This window comes from Falco punctatus (genome assembly GCF_963210335.1).
Source record: "Falco punctatus genome assembly, chromosome: 15".
NCBI lineage: Eukaryota > Metazoa > Chordata > Aves > Falconiformes > Falconidae > Falco > Falco punctatus.
This window is the reverse complement of record NC_137595.1, coordinates 7,130,353-7,150,275: the sequence shown is the minus strand read 5'-3', so window position 1 is coordinate 7,150,275 and position 19,923 is coordinate 7,130,353. Positions and strand designations below refer to the sequence as shown.

The window sequence follows — 19,923 nt, the reverse complement described above, 5'->3', positions numbered from 1 at the left end:
GCAATACACTTCAACTGTAGGGAGACAAGAACTATATTCAAAGTACACTAATTTTTTTAAAGATGCCTGAGGGATGGCAAGATTTTGGTTTGATTTGTTTTGAAAAACAGCCGTGCTGGAAAATCCAAGACCAAAAGCTTTAAGATGAATATCCAGAGAGCACAAGATCACCTATATGACAGTGGAAGAAGCCAAACGAGGATAGATGATAAAGCTTTTCTATTGACTCACAGTATGAAGAATCAACTTTTTCATCTTATTTGCTATGAAATCTGATTTTCACCTTATAGTAGCACAAAGAGCTACCACCTGTGTAATTTCCTGAACTCACTGGATTTTCTTTTGTCTGGCACCTTCTGTGCTGCCCAGTGTCATTCTCGTTTTGTTCATAGGCTTTGACAGCGTGAGTACATTTTCTCTCCAGAGCAGACAGCCCTCAGCTGCAGCTTTCCACATTGTGAAGCTGACACCACACAAATCAAGACGTGCCTTAAAGTTGTCCTTGAAGTGCTGTGCTTGTGTACTGACCTCTCAGCTATTCACTGCAATTTTGTAACAAATAAAAAGGGGAGTACTTCTAGCATCTTTGCAGTATATACATCCTATAACTGAACCAAAACCAGATGAAGCTACGGGAGTACCACTACAATACTGTGTAATTGCAGCCTCAGAATTCAGCTTTGGAAAGCTTTTCCCACAAATATACAGATCTATAAGAATAGTAAATATGGAAATGAACGAGATCTTGATGCAATAACTATATATTAGTCAAAATTCTGCAACTGCATAGAGCAGCAGTAACAACAGATGGCTCTGTAGAAATTTACTTCTGTTGAAGTTCATTGATTCTCATTCCAGACACTTATATTTTGCCAGACAGTAGTTTTTGAGTGGTTTTAATATTGATCATAATTTCAGATGCAGCAGGCTGCTGGGGAAAAAGTTAAACTAACTAGAACTAACGAGCAGTAAAACTTGCTAGCACAGGTACAGTACTGGTCAAATGGCAGCAAGCACAGGATGTGAAGGTGTCCGGTATCTCTGGATGCAGGATCCAGACTGATTATTTAAAAAAAAAAAATGCTTAGGAATGTCCATTCAGATTCATTATCCAGACAATATCACATTAAAAAGATTTTAAGACCATGTTAAAATGCATGTATAATATAGGAATTAATACAGGAAAGAAGAAAATAAAAATTGTGCAAAGGAGTCCCATTTTAACTTGATATACATTTCTTCTCCTCAACAGTAAACTTAATATCCTCTTTGTTTAGACAAAATTAGCAATGTCTTGCATAACTTAGCCTTTTAAGACTAATTGAATGCACTGATGACTGTTTCCACATACTTCCAATCTGTCTGAAACTGTTCCCAAACTGAAGCTCATTTCCCCTCTTTTTGGTACTTTGTTCCCTAATTTTTCAGCATTTCATGTGTTTGTCAAATGCGTTTTGGATCTTACCATTTCCTTCCTTTCCAATGAAAATGTAATTAATTCCTGAAGGACTCAATTAAGATTTTGAGCTACAAATCATGCTGCAGGAGTGGGACAAGAAGGGCTGGTTCAATGCCCAAGTAGTGATGATTAGCAATGTTACTCTCTAAAACCACAAACCATCCCAATCCCTGCAGAGAAGAATAGGTATTTTAAAAGTTTAGTATTCATTTATGACTATGTATGCTATGCAATACTTTTTCTGATTAGATCTAAACAAAGCCTTCTCATACTGCCTCTGTGCTGTTTTGAGAGCATACTACTGCCACATAGCTGCCCTGTTAACTCAGTGAATAAGATTGCCTTGGTGCAACCAAATTTGTACTGGAACACACTTAACTAACATACCTATAACTTGACTTTTTCACTTACTGAAATCCTTAAACATCCAGGATGTCATAACATGCAAGCACTACAAAGCAAAAACATCCTCTTATGCAGGTGGCTGGGTACCAGCTTCACATATTACCACCTTAGGTGAACATCAGCAATTGCATTTTCAATAGCATCATCCATAATTTGCCACTTTGCTTTGGCTGCCAACTAACTTTTTTGCTTTTTGACAGATTAAGTAATTTAAAAATATATTAATTTAGAAAGACTGGAAGGTCCCTTACATCAAGCCATGGAGTGCCACACTTAGTAACTTACTTTTTCCCACTGCACAGCAATAAAACTTACAGAAATCTATCAAAATACATAGCTAAAGAAATAAGACTTTAAATATTAAAACATTAATATTACACAGATGTACACTTTGAGACTTTATAGCAACAAAACATTGGAAGAAACAATATCCATCTTCTGAGAACAAACTAATTAGCAGCAAAAAGCGTGGTTAGAAGTGTTCCTAAGAAATTGGTTGTTTTTCCTGTAGATTTTAAGGAAAACAACGGTGTCAGAGAGCTCAAGCTTCTCAAGAGCTTGGAAAGTATAAAATAAGAAGAATATGTAATGGAAAGAAAAAAAATGTTACTCTTTGAAAGCTGAGGAAAAGCCTGAGTACACAAGTCTAATGAAAGGAGATAAAATCTTACACACCAATGTAGAAATATTTGAGAACTAGATCCAAGATGAAATCCTCAGGCTACATGAGCTCCCATATGATCTGGGTAAGAAAGAGCTGGTTAATTTTCTTGAAAATTGGATTGAAAAAGCTTAACAGCTTGCAGTTGAAGATGACCCACTTTGCGTTGAAAAGGCATACAGAAAATCTTTAAGAAAAGAAGAAAAAAAAATAGAAAAAAGAAATCCTGAGTAGGAGGCAGCATTATGTTCAGCCTCTCAAATCAGAGATATAAAGGAAGGATCCTCCTTAAGACAGCATATAAGGATAGTAAACTTATCTAATATATTTCATTGTTTTCTTCTTTCATTTTTTCTTCTGTCTCAATTGCTATCAGTGTAGCAAATAAAAGATTCAAATTAACTCTACCAAATAGCAGGAGTGAGGTGGACGTTTCCACTTCTATTTCAACAGGAAATCAGGTTTCACATTTCTTTTCCAAAAGAGATTGGGAAAGACAGGCTATGTATGCCTGTAACAGCATTCTCTGTTGTTTCAAAGACATGTGTTTCACACATTCAACGCTGTAGAGCTTTGAAAAATCCCTGCAGCGAAACAGAAAAGCATAACCTAATAGATCATAGTATTAATGAGACTTGATAACTAAATTTCATGTCTTTTTTGGCACAGCATTCCTTTTGGGGGGTGTGTGTGTGTGTGTGGAATATCCAGTCAGCTCCAGGTTTTGAACTTCACAACTGAATATCAAATGGTACCAAATAACAAGCAACAAACATTTCACTTACAAACTAGCAGTGACCACAAATGTACTGATTTTTTAAAATTTTGCACTTGTTCAGCAGATCTGAAGACAAGATCTGAGCTATCAAGTCACCCATATGAAAACTAAAATTACTGAATCACTTCAACTATTCTTTCGTCATAGGATGCCATTCAGCAGTGCACTTTTTATTTTTCCTCCTTCCTTCTTGTCTTCAAAATTCTATGATGGTCCTTTCAAATCATACAACCCCCAAACCTATAAACTTTCAACAGCTTTATCAAAAAAAGTTCTATGTTCAACACCTACTGGAATGATTTAAACAAACTTTTGAGATAATGGCATGTTAAATTAAAATGCCATAGAGACCTAGTATTATTACCTGACTTTCTACTGCTGTTAGGTAAGACCAAAAAAATAGAACTGTAACTTTTTAAATGTAACCATAAGAATTTCACACTTCAAGGGTTCTTCCTCATCATAATTTCTTTACTTGTTTCCTCTTATATAAATAAGCATTACACAATATCCCATTTATATTCCATCTCATAGTTTAATAGCTGCCTTAAAACCTCAATTAAAAGCATCCCAAATATTGTTAGTTTTCAAGCTTTCCAAAACCATTATATATATATATATTTATATATATGTAGTTCTACCTATAGTTTGTTGATCTGTTCTATCTGCCATTCTTGATTCTTATTTGTAGATCACTTTCATCCCATATACCAAGTTGCTCCATTCCTCCCTTCAGAGATTTATTGACATTGTCTGTTTGAATCACTATTTATCCCATGCATTCAGCTTTAAGTTATGTAATTGACCTACAGCCGAAATGGTCAATGCCCAGATTTCTTTGAAAGTGCCTGCATAGACATACAGCCTGGTTTACTGCATGCAGGTCTTCAAATGAAACATGTTTCTCACTTAGGTTCTGTGAATGTAATGAAGGAAAAAAAGAAGCTACTTCAGTTTTGCATATGTGATTAGAAAGCTACTTAAATGAATTGTGAAAAGATTTTGAGTTATTTTATGGGGTTTGTTTGTTTCTTTTTAAAATGATTTTCAAGTCTTTTGAAATGGTTAGTTGGAGAACATTGGCTTGTATTCAAAAATATAAAGCAGAGCACATAATCTAAGGAACATAACCTTTGTGATAATTATTTTATACTTTTTTGGATTGCCAAATCAAGTGTGCTTTAAACAGTCTCTTGTGAGTGTACATAATGAAAAAAAGTTCTATTTCAGCACATAATTTTTCAGGTGATTTGCTTACAGCAAAAAAGATGCTCAGCTAAAAAGATGATGGAAAAAAGTGTTATTTCTTTTTTTATTTTTTTAATTGCTATTCTTACTGTTAGAAACTAGCGATTTCTCTACCAGTGACTGAAAATCATGGTAGTGTTATGCTTCTTTCTGTTACGATAATACTGCATCAGGAACCTTCTGTAATATTACTTAATTGTCAGCATTAGCATCCTAGGCGTCTATATAATTATTTTCTTCTGCTTCCAGATTGCCATTCCCACTCCACAGCATACAAGATCCCCAACACCATCTACAATGTATTAGAGATAAAGAATTCAATACCTTTTAAAACTGTGTAAAACATTCATTCACTTCTTAGCTACCTCAGCTCTTGCAAGTGTAACATACTCTTTGATACAAATCTCAATCTAGTTCACTAAGAACTCATCACTCTTCATGTCTGTTTTTCATGTTGTGAGATTTTCTTTTCTTTTTACTTTACCTTCTGGATCAAGTTTGGGTCTCAGCTATAGGGTTACATATCTTGTTGTCCCTACCTCAACTTCTGCTCAAATTAAGTATATTCTGCTGTACCAACACCTTCACAATTCTTGTTGAACTACACTAACCAAGTTGTTCTTCCTGTCCCACCTGTTTCATAAAGTATGCTTTTGGTTCCAGGCATTTAAAGCTAGTTCCTTCAGTTCAATTTAAGCCATCACACACACTCTTCTAGTTTATTTTTTGTACTTTCCACAGAAACAGAAAAACAGTTCTGAATCCTATAGCTTCAAGAAGTCCTGTCTGTTGACATACTGAGACTACAGTCACATGAATCCACTGAGCATGGCCTGGGAGGAGGGGAACAACAGATTTAAGGAGGCAGGCAAATGTCTGAAACATGCTGTTAGCCTAGTGATCCCCTGTACTAGGGGGATGGACTGCCTGGGGAGTAGCATGTATAGGCAGTTTTATAACAAAGCAGACAGCTGTTCTTGTTGTTCCTTTGATATGTTATCAACCAAGACACAGAGTGCTAGTAGAGAGAAAACTAGAGGCACTTTTACAGCTCCCAGGATGCCATTTCCTTCTACCCACCTCCACATGATTCACCTAAACATCAGCATTCATCCTCTCTTACCACTATCTTTACTGCTAGCTAATACCAAAGCATCTCAGATATTCTTAAAATGACGCAATATGTGCATTTTAAAAACCAAAAACTAAAAAAGAAACAAACCAACCCCAAAGAAATTAGGCTTATAGTTCTAAAGCACCCACCAGCAACATAACTAAGCAAAACCGTCGTCACTGTGCGCAACACTCACAGACACAGTTCTATTTCTCTTTGTTTCCTTTCCTTTGACTGCTGTGAATATTTTAAGCCATGGTATTCAGACACAAAAAATAGGCAATTATGAAAACATGTGAACATCACTAATTACCTAAAAGTGAATTTTTGAAAAATACAAAGGATTTTTTTATACATTTCTGCTTAAACTCTAAGACTTGTGTGAATAAGGAACATCAACAACCCAGAGTCATTCACTGTCCTACACCATGAAGGACAAACAGACAAATCATGGACACTGGAAGTACCACACTGATACAAAGGGGGAAATTTTCTGGAGAATTTAAAACATTATTTTCTTATGATAGCAAAACCACAGGAATTTCACAAGAGTACGGAGCCTTCTAGGCAGCAGAACACAAAACAAAAATTGAATCCAAAACAGCAAAGTAAGACAATTATCATCAATTTATGTCCTTCAAGTCTTACCTTTCTTCCCAGATCTTGATTATGAAGCTATTTCAGTGCCTTTTACACTTGGCCTGGAAGAAAAGGGAGAGCAATGCTTAGTACACACAGACTATTACAACTGATAAATAAGGGCTGTCAGCAACAACTTCATTTCAATTTAACAGTTAAACATTTAAATTATCTATCAGCAATAAAACTAAAATTTAACTCTAAGGGGATTTTTTTTCCTCCCTATATAACATAGGAGAAAATGGTGATGAACTCATTCTGGTATTGTAAAGCTTCATTTACAACAGTTTTGTATTTCATGTATTTTCAAAATTTCAGAATTGACAAGGCTTCTCCCAAACAGAAGAGTATGTTGTCTATAGGCACAAGAGTCAAAGTAGCCAAGGTTTTACTGCAAATAAGAAAATGGTGTTTATAAAGACAATGCAGAAAAGGTCAAGACAAAAACAATCAACAAAACAAAAACACCCCAACAACACAGTACTTCATATTTTGTGCAATCCTTTGTATCCATGCAAAATGACCATAAGCTCCTATCAAGACAAGAAGGATCAATTTTAAACAAATACCATTAGGCATAACTTTCATCCACTTTGCAAACTGAGGAAGCCACACTATGTTACGGAAAGTCAAGTTAATGTATTATGACCCAATATTAAGCACAACGAATAATTATCTTATTAGTAAACATTCTTAAGCCTCTCAGCACCATCAAAATATAACAATTTCCAGATCATCTAGAAGGCTTTCTCCTTTGCCTACAAAATCTTACACTAATGCATCATCAATAAATGCAAACTATTCCTGCAATTTCTATTCAAACTAGATTAAAATCCATCTGAAAACATGCATCTATCAACTCAGAGGATTATTCAAAGAAAAACAGAAAAAAATATAAATAGCATAAGAAGTGAAATTCAGAGCTTAATAATTACAGATACAGCTCACTTTATTCTGACCAATCAGCTCTTAACAGTTTAGCCTAGTAAGACAGAAGTCAATTAGTACTTCTTTAATAGACTAATCATTTTGCATTTAATTGTCATATCAATAATACTGGCATATTCCTACAGCAAAGTCAATAGTTATTACATCAACTAATTAAAATCTGAGTTAAAAGGTAACTCGCTGAGAGTTCCATTCAGAAAATGCAAATTCTCAGAACTAAAACCAACTCATGGCAGGGGGATAGGGGAAGTTCATTTTCTTCTATGACTCAACCAAAAACATTGTGTGGCGCTCTCAAGCTATTAGAAGTGACTTTTTGATTGGCATAATGAGAAGAACAGTAAAACAGATGGGTCTCCTCTGAAGTTGTACAAGATTCCCACTGGATAATATAAAATGCTGACAGATAACAAAAGAATTCCACACTTGTTATTCACTGCAGATTAAAATTTAAACATCATGTGAACAAGCCAAGCATTTGAACCAAATTTCTTAGCTCTGCATTATAAAATACAGTAACCTGAAACACGAATTAATTGTTTGAGACTACAGGTCTATTAATGACCCCAGGAAAAATATTCCTATTTACCATAATGAGACTAGGAATACTACATAGCTGCTATACATTCTGCTTTTCATGAATTTGAAAAAGCTTTTGTAGGATCATTGCTCTTAAGACAGCCTGGGGAGTCATGTGTAATGGTATTACCTGTATTACTTGCTGAAAAGAATAGTCAAAGCAGACACAAAGAAAGATCAAATATTATACTATGTTGGACTATTTTAGAATGATGGTATTAAAAAAAAAAAAAAAAAAAACCAACAAAACATAAGAGAGTATAGTTTGATATCTGAGCATTGGTCAAAAATGTTGGTTTGTTGGGTTTTTTTGCTTTTTTTCCCCCTGTTTTTCTAACAGATAAATAAAGAAAAAAGGAATAGCATCTAGGATATCTGAAACCCTAGGATTTATGGATGCACTCACCATTTATGGTAAAACTGAAGAACGAGAAGAAACAAAACAGATAGAAACCTAATTTCTAAAGAGAGGGGAAACAAACTAATAAAAAAAATAAGTATATTTAAATGAATCTGCATAAAAGAAAGTAGAGGAGGAAAGAGAACAACAAACATTTTAAAAAGAGGGACAATGCCATGAGATAATTTTAGAGATGGATGATCAATGATGCTTTTGGGAATACAGTAGTTTGTGGAGATTAAAGGAAATTTTGAAGTGCCTGAGCTAGATAACCCTGTATTTCAAGCTGAATAACATCTTAGATAACAGCAGAAAACCAGCCATTCTTCTCTGACTGCAACTGCTATCAAAAATACACAGTATTTTCACAGGCCCATTTATAAATAAATTATATTAATAATGGTACTGTGAGCAACATATACACTGTGCATAGATTTGTTCACTGTGTATTCATAGCAAACACACCTCAAGCTGCAATTCCAGCCTGTTCAGTTTTAAAATAAACATTTCTATAATTACCTAGGAGTTAAAAATGCAAAATTAACCTTGATGAATAAAACAGCCTCGAAATACAGTTGGCACATTGGAGAAAAACCCAATACCATTAGCACACACCTTCAAACACCTTCTACATTAAATATTTTTATATACAGTTTAACGCAGATATTTATCATTAGATAAATCTCATGTATTTAGTATAATTCTAGTCTGATAAAACCAACTAGATAAAAGTAAAGCAAAAACATTCACAAGTTGAGATGAAGGGAGAGGCAGAAGAACAAAACCATGTCATAAATGTCAGACTCGTAATGCTCTGCACCACCACATAAGTGTTATATCCTCTCTAAAGGTGAAGAGATGTTCAAACTAACAAGTTCAAAGTTTTGCAGAGAGGATCGCTATGAATAGAATCTCCATGTTCCTAGTCCTTCAGCTTCAGGAATATAAATCACTAACAATTTTTAACAGGATTTTTCTAAATAACTTTGATGGCATCATGGTCTTCAAGTTGACAGATATATATATGCATTCGCACACATATACATAAAATTCTGATAAGTCCTGGTTGGGTGGTTTACCATAACAATAAATGGAAAGAGAAACAATTGTGTTCACTCAGAAAAAATACCTTCAATGCTTCTCATGCAAAATCCACCAGTTTCGTTCCTGCAATATATCATACTGCTTTTATGGCTAGAAGAGCTAAAAAGCCTGCCTAAAAAATTACATTATTTCATCCCTGGAACAGATTGCTTACAGAAAGTGTGAAGTTACTATCATTAGAGATCTTTTAGAATAAGTTCTGCCAGCACCTACTTGTGCTTTGATTCCATCTTGCAGCAGGAGACAGACTAGACAGTCTCCTGAGTTCCTTTCCAATGCAATCTTTCTGCAGATGCACTTTTCTTCTTCATACTATGAATGCATAAGAGAAATCCGAAAAAGTGTAATGAGATTTTTATTAATAGCAAATAATACTCCGGAAAGTAGAATGTAGAAAGCCTGTCACCTCTATGATTTGACTACTAAACCACAACACTTCAAAGCATGTAACCTCTTCCTTCATGACCCCGCTATGTATTCAGGAAAAAAATAAATACAAGAACCAGGAATTTATTCCACTTCCAAGGCATGTAGTTTATTGTATGAACCAACTAACACAAAATATATATTAGAATTAAACCCTGTCCACCTCTGCTGAAACTACTTCAGGAAATGCATATCAAATCTGTCTGCTGCAGTTAGTTTTTATGACAGAACTACTACAGAGAACTAAAGTGTCTCTGGTGAAAGGAATGTCAAGCTGCTTTGAATTGGCTAAACAGCATCTGATGTCCTCAAGGATTATAGTGCATTATGACCCTGCCCTGCCAATCTGTTTAGCTTCTGACGCTTCACCATATGGGGTCAGAGCAGTGATTTCTCATATAATGCTAAATGACCTAGAAAAGCCTGTAGCATTTACATTGCAAACACTTACTAACATTGCAAAGACTTAAGCACAGATGAAAAAAAAATAACATATGTATTTTGATAGAGTCTCATTATATTACTATATTTGACTATTCTTATTTCTTAGTGGCTAGGATAACCAAATAAACACCTGTCTATGTGGGTTTCAAATACACATGGCACTTCTTTTAACTGATCTCAGTTAGGAAATGAACACAATGTTTCTGATATCACCTTGAGACTTGGACAGTATCATTTTTCTGATCATATCCTGATCGTGGCATTTCATGGAAATTGTCACAGCTTGGTAGGCCAACAACGCTCTTGGGGAAAACAAAGATAAGGTGATAAAAGGAGAAGAAACTCCTGTTCAAATTTAAGAGCATTCTGAGCAAATAGCACAGTGAAATGGTCATTAAAAGTAAATAAAAATACATTATTGTGATGAGATGTAGTTTAGCCAAGCAAACAGCAGTGTACTTATTCCAAGTCAACAAATTGTTCTTTCTTTTCCCACAAACTCTGCTATTACAACATTATAACATTTATATCTCTGAAGACAGAGGAATGTATGCTAATGAGCAAAAGAGAAAAAAGCTTCCATCAAGTTTGCTGTATGAGTAGATGCAAAGAAACTGGAAAAATACAGGAGCAAAGATGATCTCAGTAAGATGTACTCATGTGTTCTTTAAACATTCAAAACTCATATTTTCAATGGGAGTACCAGTCTAAAAATATCCAGGCTGCAAAACCATACATAAACAATGAGCAGAAGGAGCTTTGAAAGTTAAAAGGTTTTATCAAGATTTTATTTCCTTTTTTTCAGAAGATAAATTGGTCTGTTTTCATGACTAACATTCATAAACTTATGTGTTAAACCAACAGAAACAATACAATCAAACATTACATTCCTTACAAACAAATGATGATGTTACTACTACAAAACACTACAAAGCTCCACATAAAAAACCCTCTCTTTTGGAAAGTGTGTATGATTTCATCTGGAAGACTAGCATTAACATGCGAGATACAGATAATGAGAAAACATCGGAGAGAAGAGAAATGGGAGGGTAAAAGCAATACAAAGTAAGGGGTAACAGATCAATAGGTTAACCATCTTCAGTAGTTACCTCCCCATGCAACATGCTAGAGCATCTTAAATTAACAGAAAATTGCCTCAAAGGATACAAAGGGGTATGTACTAAACATCCAAGAAAGCAATTTTGATGTGTTTACAGGACTGTCAGAGGGAGCAATGTCAAATAATAAAGTGGATATGATTTGATTTTATAGACAATTATGGGTGAATGTTGAGTGCTGTGTTCAGGAGCAGAGACCCAACCTCCATTACCGTTAATGGGAGCACTGACTCCAGCAGGATTTGTAGTTGTACTAGAACTGTAATTGTTTGGCCTCCAAATACCAAAGTGCTGCTAAAACAAAATATATCAAGGACTTCTCAGATGTGGAGGCACTGGAAAGGCCACACCAGGTAAGACACTTCAAGAACACCAAAGGAGTTTAGAAAGAAATTCTAAGCTCCTATTACAGTATTTCCTATTTGAGCATTATACCTCTTCCTAAGAAACAATTGCCTGATTCACTCTGTTCTCACTCTTACGTTTTACCTTCCCCTCCTACATAAAAACATAATAAAACTGAATTTATTTCCCAGTTTATAAACTTCCCATACCTCACGTTCACTGACTCTCACCATCAAACCATTACTTATCATGCATGAGCTTCCTTTCCTACCTTTTTTTTGCCTAAGAGAAAAGCTGACTAGAAAACTGGATTCAATTTAATGAGAAACAAAAAGCTGGACAGTTTAGAAAGTTTTTACAAAACAGGCACTGCTTTTACATCCCCCACAAACACAGTAAGCCTTACAGATAAGGCTTTCACCTGCGATATGGCAGACTCATGTTCATATCACTATTCTTCCCAACAAACACAGAAAGAATGTAAGAGCAGCCATACTGACCTATTTAGCTATCTTCTCACTGACAATGTTATATATTAGATATCTTCACTTTTAATACAACAAGCTGCAGCTCAGGAACTTCTTAAATTTTTCTATATTTAGCAGAACTTAATGATTTATTTTTTCTTCTAAGAATTAGCCCAATTCTCTCTGAACCTACGTAAACTCTTCATATCTAGAGCATACTGTGGCAAGGAGTTCCAAAGCTTTAACTAAAAAGCCACCCAACTGCCTGCCTCAGATCCACTCTCCAGCTCATTGTTTTCAAGGTAGGGCCAAATATCTGAAGCTATTTGGCCTATCAGCAGTGTGCCTTAAGCCCCAAGCTAAAGAGCTCTTATTCTGTTTAGGAAGCATCCTACCTAGTGTAATTACTAACAATTTCCCTAAGGCAGAGCATGAGAGACTAGCTTTGGTCCAGTGATTAAAGCACTTATCAAGGATCTTTCTGGAAGAACTTAATAACTTGCATTTTTTCCAATAGAAAATATATTTTATTGAACAATGAATGTTGAGCAATGTTAAAGAGCCCTTGCTTTCCAGATTCTGGGACAGAGCAATGACCTTGCCCTCATGTTGAGGGAAATTCCACCTTTAAAGTCCACCTCCATAAGAAACTGTACATACTGCCCTTGCTAATAGGAAACACAAAGACAAATCACAGTGACTAGAAGTTACAGAATATTCCTGTGTTTGGAAGAGTGAAAAAGACAGAAATTTCTTAATCCTCATGTTCTCAAAACAGACTACCTACTGAATGGACTGAACCAACACACTGCTGGTTACTAGCTACAAGAACAGAAGGTAGCTGACAACATTTATGGTATCATTAATAAATGCAACCAAAACAGTAAAATCAATAATATACTCCTTGGTGGTTTGATTCCTTTGAAGCAATGGGACAGGGCTATCGGGCAATAACTGCAGTTCTTCAAAGACCTGAACCAGTTGTTTGCTCAGCAGTTGATCCTTCTTTGAGAAAAGAATTACCTAATGCAATCCAGAGTTTACTGTTTAGGGACACGATGAAAACAGTGATATAAGTCTTGTGCAGACTTGACCTCTCAAGGTGGTATTAACAGTGGAGTAAGGGAGATCTACAGACTTCAAGACCACTTGGTACAGAACAAATGAGAAAGGCATTCACAATACTGTCACAAAAACTCTGTGGCCCTACTTTTGTTTTTACTTCAAATATAACAGTGTTAAATATGCGCCCATCATTCGTTTAACACTGATAAACAGGAAAATTTAAGTCCTGGATATTCTAGACCAAGAACGAACAGAGAAGTACATTTTCCTAACAATTACTTCTGATGAGATGAGCATTTCCCTATGAAAAAGTTTTCATGTAGTACAAACAGCAATTTGGGTGGTGTGTGTGAGTGTGTGTATAAAATAAAACTTCACACAGAGTCCCTTTTGCATTAACTAAAAAAAATATTTAGTGTAATGAAGAATTTCACTAGCCAAAGAGGTGTTTACAAGCAATACCTTGTCTTCCTTACTTCACATTAGGCTGTACACTAGAAAAACAACTCACAGAAGTTCAAATACTTGGTTGCATTCCCAAATTTTTACGTTTTTACAAATGTAAATTTTTAAAAATACAAATTTCCACTTGAATATAAGCTTCCACCATGAAAAATGGTCAAAATTTTAAGTGAGGTCAGTTCAGGTGACAAGAAAACACCCAAACATACACAGTACCCATCCATTTTTCTCTATGCATTTGAAAATACAAATGCACATACAAAGCCACAATTTTTGCAAGTCTAAATTGTTTAGTCCCATAATTCTAGAAAAACATCAGCAAGCACAAATGGCATTTAAAATAGCAATATTCCCTGAGAATATACATAAACAAGTCAGCACCTATTACAATGACAGGAGCTCAAATTGGTAGGAGCTTTGACAAAATCTGTCTAGACCTTTTCTTAAAAACAAGCACATCTGAAAAGATCAGAACGGCTTTTAAGCTCAAATGCCAGTTTTTTTTTGAAAATACACAACAAAAACAAGTAATTTTTGGTATGGGGAGAATTGAGAATGACTGAGGGAGATGAGAAATAAAGGAGATTTGTAAACAAATGTCTTCCTTTGCATCCTTACAGGGTTTTCCCTTATTCTCAGGGTTGCTCTCAATCAAGCTATTCATCAGGGCTTCCTAAACTGCAATAAACCATAATACATGCTCCATTATATCCCTGGGTAAATTGTTTCATGTGCTTCCTCAGAAGCCTTAGACCCTGTTGCACTACAGGTTTCCTGCATGCTCACTTCTATTTCCTTCTTACCCCAGACTGCACACCAGCAGTTTATTTCTTCTTGAATATGTCCATAAAAAGGAGAAATTTAGTGCCAGGCGGTTGCATCTGACCCTAATCAGGGCAAGACAAACAGAGTTTTCTCTCTGCCCAGCCACAGCCTTTTAAAGAATGCTATAATGTGCAAAGTAACAAAACAGACTCTTTCTATAGTAATTGTACCATGTACCTCTTCTAATAGTATTCAGCTGGCAGGTTTCAGCAGCAAAATAATATCATAGGATAACAGAAGTTCTAAAAGTAATAGTATTCTAGAAACTGATGCATTTAACAAGTGAGGAGAAGTTCTCAGATTATGCAGCTGAACAGAAGGCCAGAGCATGTAGGTGCCAAAAGGCAGAACTTGAAAAAATAAGATAAAACCAGTATTAAGTGCAGTATCCGTATTTTATGAACAAATCAATAGGACAGATGTGCTATTATGTGAGATGTCAGTTTTGAGTTCCTTTCTATCTTTGATGAGTTACTTTGCAAGCTTTTTAATACAGGTTAATTCCATAAAAACAAATAAAACAAAACCAACCCAAAAAACCCACACTGAAGCAAAATCTTCCATTCAGAATTCTAGAATTATATTACAATAGCTATTTTTTCCAACTGTTGCTTACTTGAAAAATAAATACTTTTCTGCAAAATACAGTTTACATGCACAGAAACAGGCAATGTAAATTTTGGTGTGAGTTTATCCAGTACATAGTGGCATTCTTTCCACTTAAAAAGACACAGCCAAGGCCCATCTAATCTATTTATGCCACATTTGTTACTACAGCATAGATCACATAAAGCCACTGGACATTCTTATACCTTTGCCTCTAACAGTGAGGTGCTTCTGTAAACAAAAGCTGGCTTGAGCCCAGGATAAACCTCCACAGATCCGGACAAGCCAAATTTTCCGAGGACAATCCTGCATTCCAGGAGAGTAATAGAGTGCCACATCCATTACAGAAAGTACAGCGAACAAACTACTGTGTAACAACAAACATAAGCAATAAACCTGTCACGATGCAAAACTTTTCCTTAAGTGGAAGAGAGCAGAATGCATTTCATTCTCTAGTTACTCTTAACTGATGACAAGAGTAGACTAAATATTACCAGCTGGAAACACAACTTGAGATCAGTTTGAGAGTCACCCAACTCCACCTGGCCCAGCTGACATGCTTTTAAATTATATCCACTTAAGATGTTCTCAAGGAGCGCTAACTTCACTGAACAGATTTTGCTATAATCTGAGGTTTCTTCCATTTCCTGGATCACATACAAGCTGAAACAGCTAGAATCATACAATGGACAAGCCTATTCACATACATTTCATTATTTTTCATCTACTGATAGGAGCAAGATAACAACTGTTTTGATAATTATTTTTATTTTGTCTTGTTACTTGTTTCATCTTTTTTTCTTCTGTCCCATCTTAGACTCTCCCACTCATTTCACTTGCCTGAAGTTTGCACAGCCTATGGGAAGTGCACCAGCCACAGAATATTTACACACTACATTTGCTTTTTCAAGATCTCACATTAATGGCAGAAGCATTTCACCTCAAACTTTTTTCAGCACACTGATTAGAAACATTTTGAGAAGCTAGAAGCAAAACCACATTGCAACAAAATTATGTTTTAAAAGATTCTAACTTTGAGTTAATCAGTGAAGGTATTTTTGTAATACTGGTAAACATAACCTGGCCCTGCTAGAGATTGTAGAGATGACTACTAATTGGACGAGTCATTTCAGAGAGCAAATGAAAGGTTTTGGGTAGGTACGTTGGCACTTTGAACTTGAAATTCCACATACCCTGGCTTATTGTATGGTCACCAGAAATGCTCACTGTGATCCTACCAACATCTTACCTGGGCCTGGCTGACAGTAAAGGCAGCAAAGTTAGTGCAAAGACACAGTCACTCTGAATAGACTGCACTGATCTGCCATTGTCTTCTGGGGCTTGATAGTTGGAAGTTCTGAAGCTGTTCCTTCAAAAACTAATGGCATGCTTTGAAAAGGATAAAGCCTTAGGTATTTGCTCACTATTACTGGTTTGTCACCATGCTCAGTCTTTCCAAGGATATTAGCAATTCCTTTCTGTCATCTCTGAAAGAGCTGGTAACATTTTACTGCGCATCCTTGGCTTTCACAGACCCACCTTTGCTGGGAGGAGCAGGCCTGCAAACGCCACTCCAAGGTGTTTGCCCTGTCCATAGCGATCACTGTATCGGTGCTTAAAATGTCGAGGTGATTTTCTTAAAAAATCTATTTTGTTTTAATACTTCACTAGGTTAACATTTATCTTTGTTCCTTACTTTTTCCAGGACTGGCAGCAGGCAGCCGCCAGGGCCTCTGTGCGGGGAGGCCGGGGCCGGTTCCCCACAGCCCGGCCGCAGCCATGTGCTGGCGCCTCTAGGGAAGTGCCTCGGAGACGGGAGGAGTGAGGGGGAGACGTGTGAGGAACAACCCTGGGAGCGCTGGGAAAGCACCTCGGAGACAGGGGGAATGAGGGGAAGACGCATGAGGGACAGCCCTTGGAGCGCCGGGGCCGGTGAAGGCGGAGGGGAGGGGGCGCGCCAGGCCGCGGGGCAGGGGAGACCGCCGGGGAGCAGGCTGGCATTCCCTGAAGGATCAGCAGGCCATGGAGGTGCCCAGGTAGAAGCAGGTTTTCTGCACTGGACCTGTGGCCCAGGAAGGACCCAGGCAGGGGCTGGTTTATATAAGCTGAAGGACTGCAGCCTGTAGAGTCTCCAAACCCCCATTTGCTAGACCCCCAGCCAAGGTCAACCCACCAACAAGAAGCTGTACTCCAGAGAATCACATGCTTTGTTTCTCCTGTAGGCTGTAGTCCAGTGAGAACACGCAGTGACTTCAATGGCAGACATAGCAGAGTGTCAGTAGTGCGTTATGGAACAGGGTTTCTTTTTCTTCATAGGTCAATGGAGATGAGGCTTTTCACAAGTTTTATCAAAATACAACATGAAGAACGTTTGTACTGTGGCTACTCTACAAGGCAACGGGAGGTCTTTATAAGACCATGGGAAATTTGCACTATATTCATCACTATTACATCATAACTATAGTATCCATTGAGTGATCTGAATATCAATTCTAGCACTTCTATTTGTGAATGCCTTCATGGTGTGCTTTGGCACCCAAGAAAAATACAAGAACACACTTGTGGTTTAACCCCAGCTGGCAACTCAGCCCCATGCAGCTGCTCACTCACTCCCCCCATGGTGGGATGGGAGAGAGAATTGGAAGAGTAAAAGCGAGAAAACTCGTGGGCTGAGATAAACGGAGTGTAGTAGGTAAAGCAAAAGCTGCACACACAAGTAAAAGAAAACAAGGAATTCATTCACCACTTCCACTGGGCAGACAGGAGTTCAGCCATCCTCAGGACAGCAGGGCTCCATCATGTATAGCAGTTACTTTGGAAGTCAAATGCCATAACACCACAAGTCCCCCGCCTCCTCATTTTCCCCCCAGTTTATATATGCTCAGCATGACATCATCTGGTATGGAATACCTCTCCAGCTAGTTCAGGTCAGCTGACCTGGCTGTGCCCCTTCCCAATTTCTTGTTTCTCCTCCAGCCTTCTCACTAGCAGGGCCCAAGAAACTGAAACCTCCTCGATTTGACATAAACATTACCTAGCAACAACCAAAACCATCATTGTGCTATCAACATTGTTCTTCCACCAAATCCAAAATGCAGCACTCCACCAGCTACTAGTTAACTCTATCCCAGCTGAAACCCAGACAACGCTTTAACGCCTTTTATATTCTTCAAAAAGATCTGAAAAGGTCTTTTTCAAAAAGATCTGACAGACCTGTCCAGCAAGAGGTCTGAATTACAGAATGTCCAACAAAAGGTCTGAATTACAGATTTTAATCTCAGATTGTTTATGTTCATTTTCTCCATTTAGTAACCAGAAGTTTTGTTCTGTTTATTTTGCTGGAAATAAGTCTTAATTTTTCCGGAATTTCCAGACATTAAGCAAATAATAGTTATTAAGAAAAAAAGCATATTGAAGTCCCAGGCAAGCAATCATGAAGGTATATGGAAGACTAAGCACATGAACACTATGTCTGCTATGTCCTGCATTTGATGTGCACGCACTTGAGGGATTTTTGCCCTCCTAGCTATTGTCTAGGGAGTTCTGATAAGGATATACAAGCTCTGTCCTCTCTGAAGAAGGTAAATATGAACAAGAGCAAAAAGGAATTGAACCAGAATCCCTTTGGGATCCCGCTTCTGGGACTGCCTGACCCAAGCATGAAATAACCTGACAAGCAAAATAGTTGTGCTCCTGATGTTGATTTTAACCTCTAAACTTCAAAAGAGGGCATTTCAGTGCAAGGTTCTAATGCAGATTTAAGCATTTGAGAACACAATATATAATCAGGGTCTTACTATCTGAAATGAAACCAGTTCCAAGAGGCTGATTAAGTATCTGGAGACTGACTATACAGGTGCATCTTTTCAGAATGAGTATTGTCCCACTCTGGTTACAAGGACAGGATGCCTTAAAGAGAATGCCCCTTAGATTGTCCAATTTAGTAACAGTCTCCATTCTGACCTGCATTCTGACCCTTTATACGATGGAAGCTACCTTGTAAAAAGCTAGCTAGGATGAGCAAATAATTTTTGAGGTCAGTTTTGGAGTCTGGCACCAATCAGACAATTAGAGTTTTGATGTCAATGTCTGTTACAATGCCTAATATTGACTCAGTGTTTCCTTGTAGTTTCTTATGTTTATGAGTTTTTCAGTTCCTATTCTGTAAGCAAACAGCATGATTGTTGATGGTGGGGTTTTATCTGTTACCTCATTCCTAATTCTGTTGTTATTTTATTCTTGTTTATCCTGTTACACAATTCCTGTTCAAAAGGGGCCTGACACAGCACCATAGTCCACCGCTGACATGTCTGACAATGCCAGGAAAATAACAATGACAAAAACAGGGAACAGCAACTGATCTCCCAAATAGATGCTAGATGCTCCTTTCAAATCACAAATAAGATGAGTATGGCCATTCTTTGCAATCAATATTTGTATTTCATAAAAAGCAGATATTTAATACTTCCTCCAGTGAAAGAAAGATAAGGACAGAGAATACTAATATTATGGATAAGTAGTTTAATGTCTGAGCAAAATATGCCAATTATGATTCTTGGCCTCGTAACTTGGACAATGAATGCTAATGAATCTGGAATCCTTATTTGCCGATTCCAGCTTAATTTTTTTTTCTACAAGTAAATAAAATTGGAACTATCGTTTCTAAACCTACAAGCATAATTGTCACCATGGGAGAAATCCGGGAAGCTGATTTTTTCATGTGATTTGATAGGCAATTGTGAAAAGATGAGCAAAGATTTTTGCAGTTGTCCTTTACACTAAATCTTAAGTATATCTGTAACCTAAAAGTCTGGTATATTTTAATACAAA

The 19,923-nt window shown here is 36.9% G+C and overlaps 1 protein-coding gene across 21 annotated transcripts in view; it reads right to left on the bottom strand.

The window, feature by feature from the left end:
* LOC308053996 (uncharacterized protein) overlaps nt 1-16,735 on the bottom strand; it is a 295,467-nt gene extending 278,732 nt beyond the window's left edge. For 20 of the 21 annotated variants that reach the window (XR_013923879.1, XR_013923880.1, XR_013923881.1 and 17 more), the window contains exon 1: nt 6,314-16,735. The gene's annotated coding sequence lies outside the window, so the exon portion shown is untranslated. The remainder of the gene's footprint in view (nt 1-6,313) is intronic. The other variant, XR_013923899.1, reaches the window with a different exon arrangement.
* Nucleotides 16,736-19,923: the final 3,188 nt, after the last annotated feature.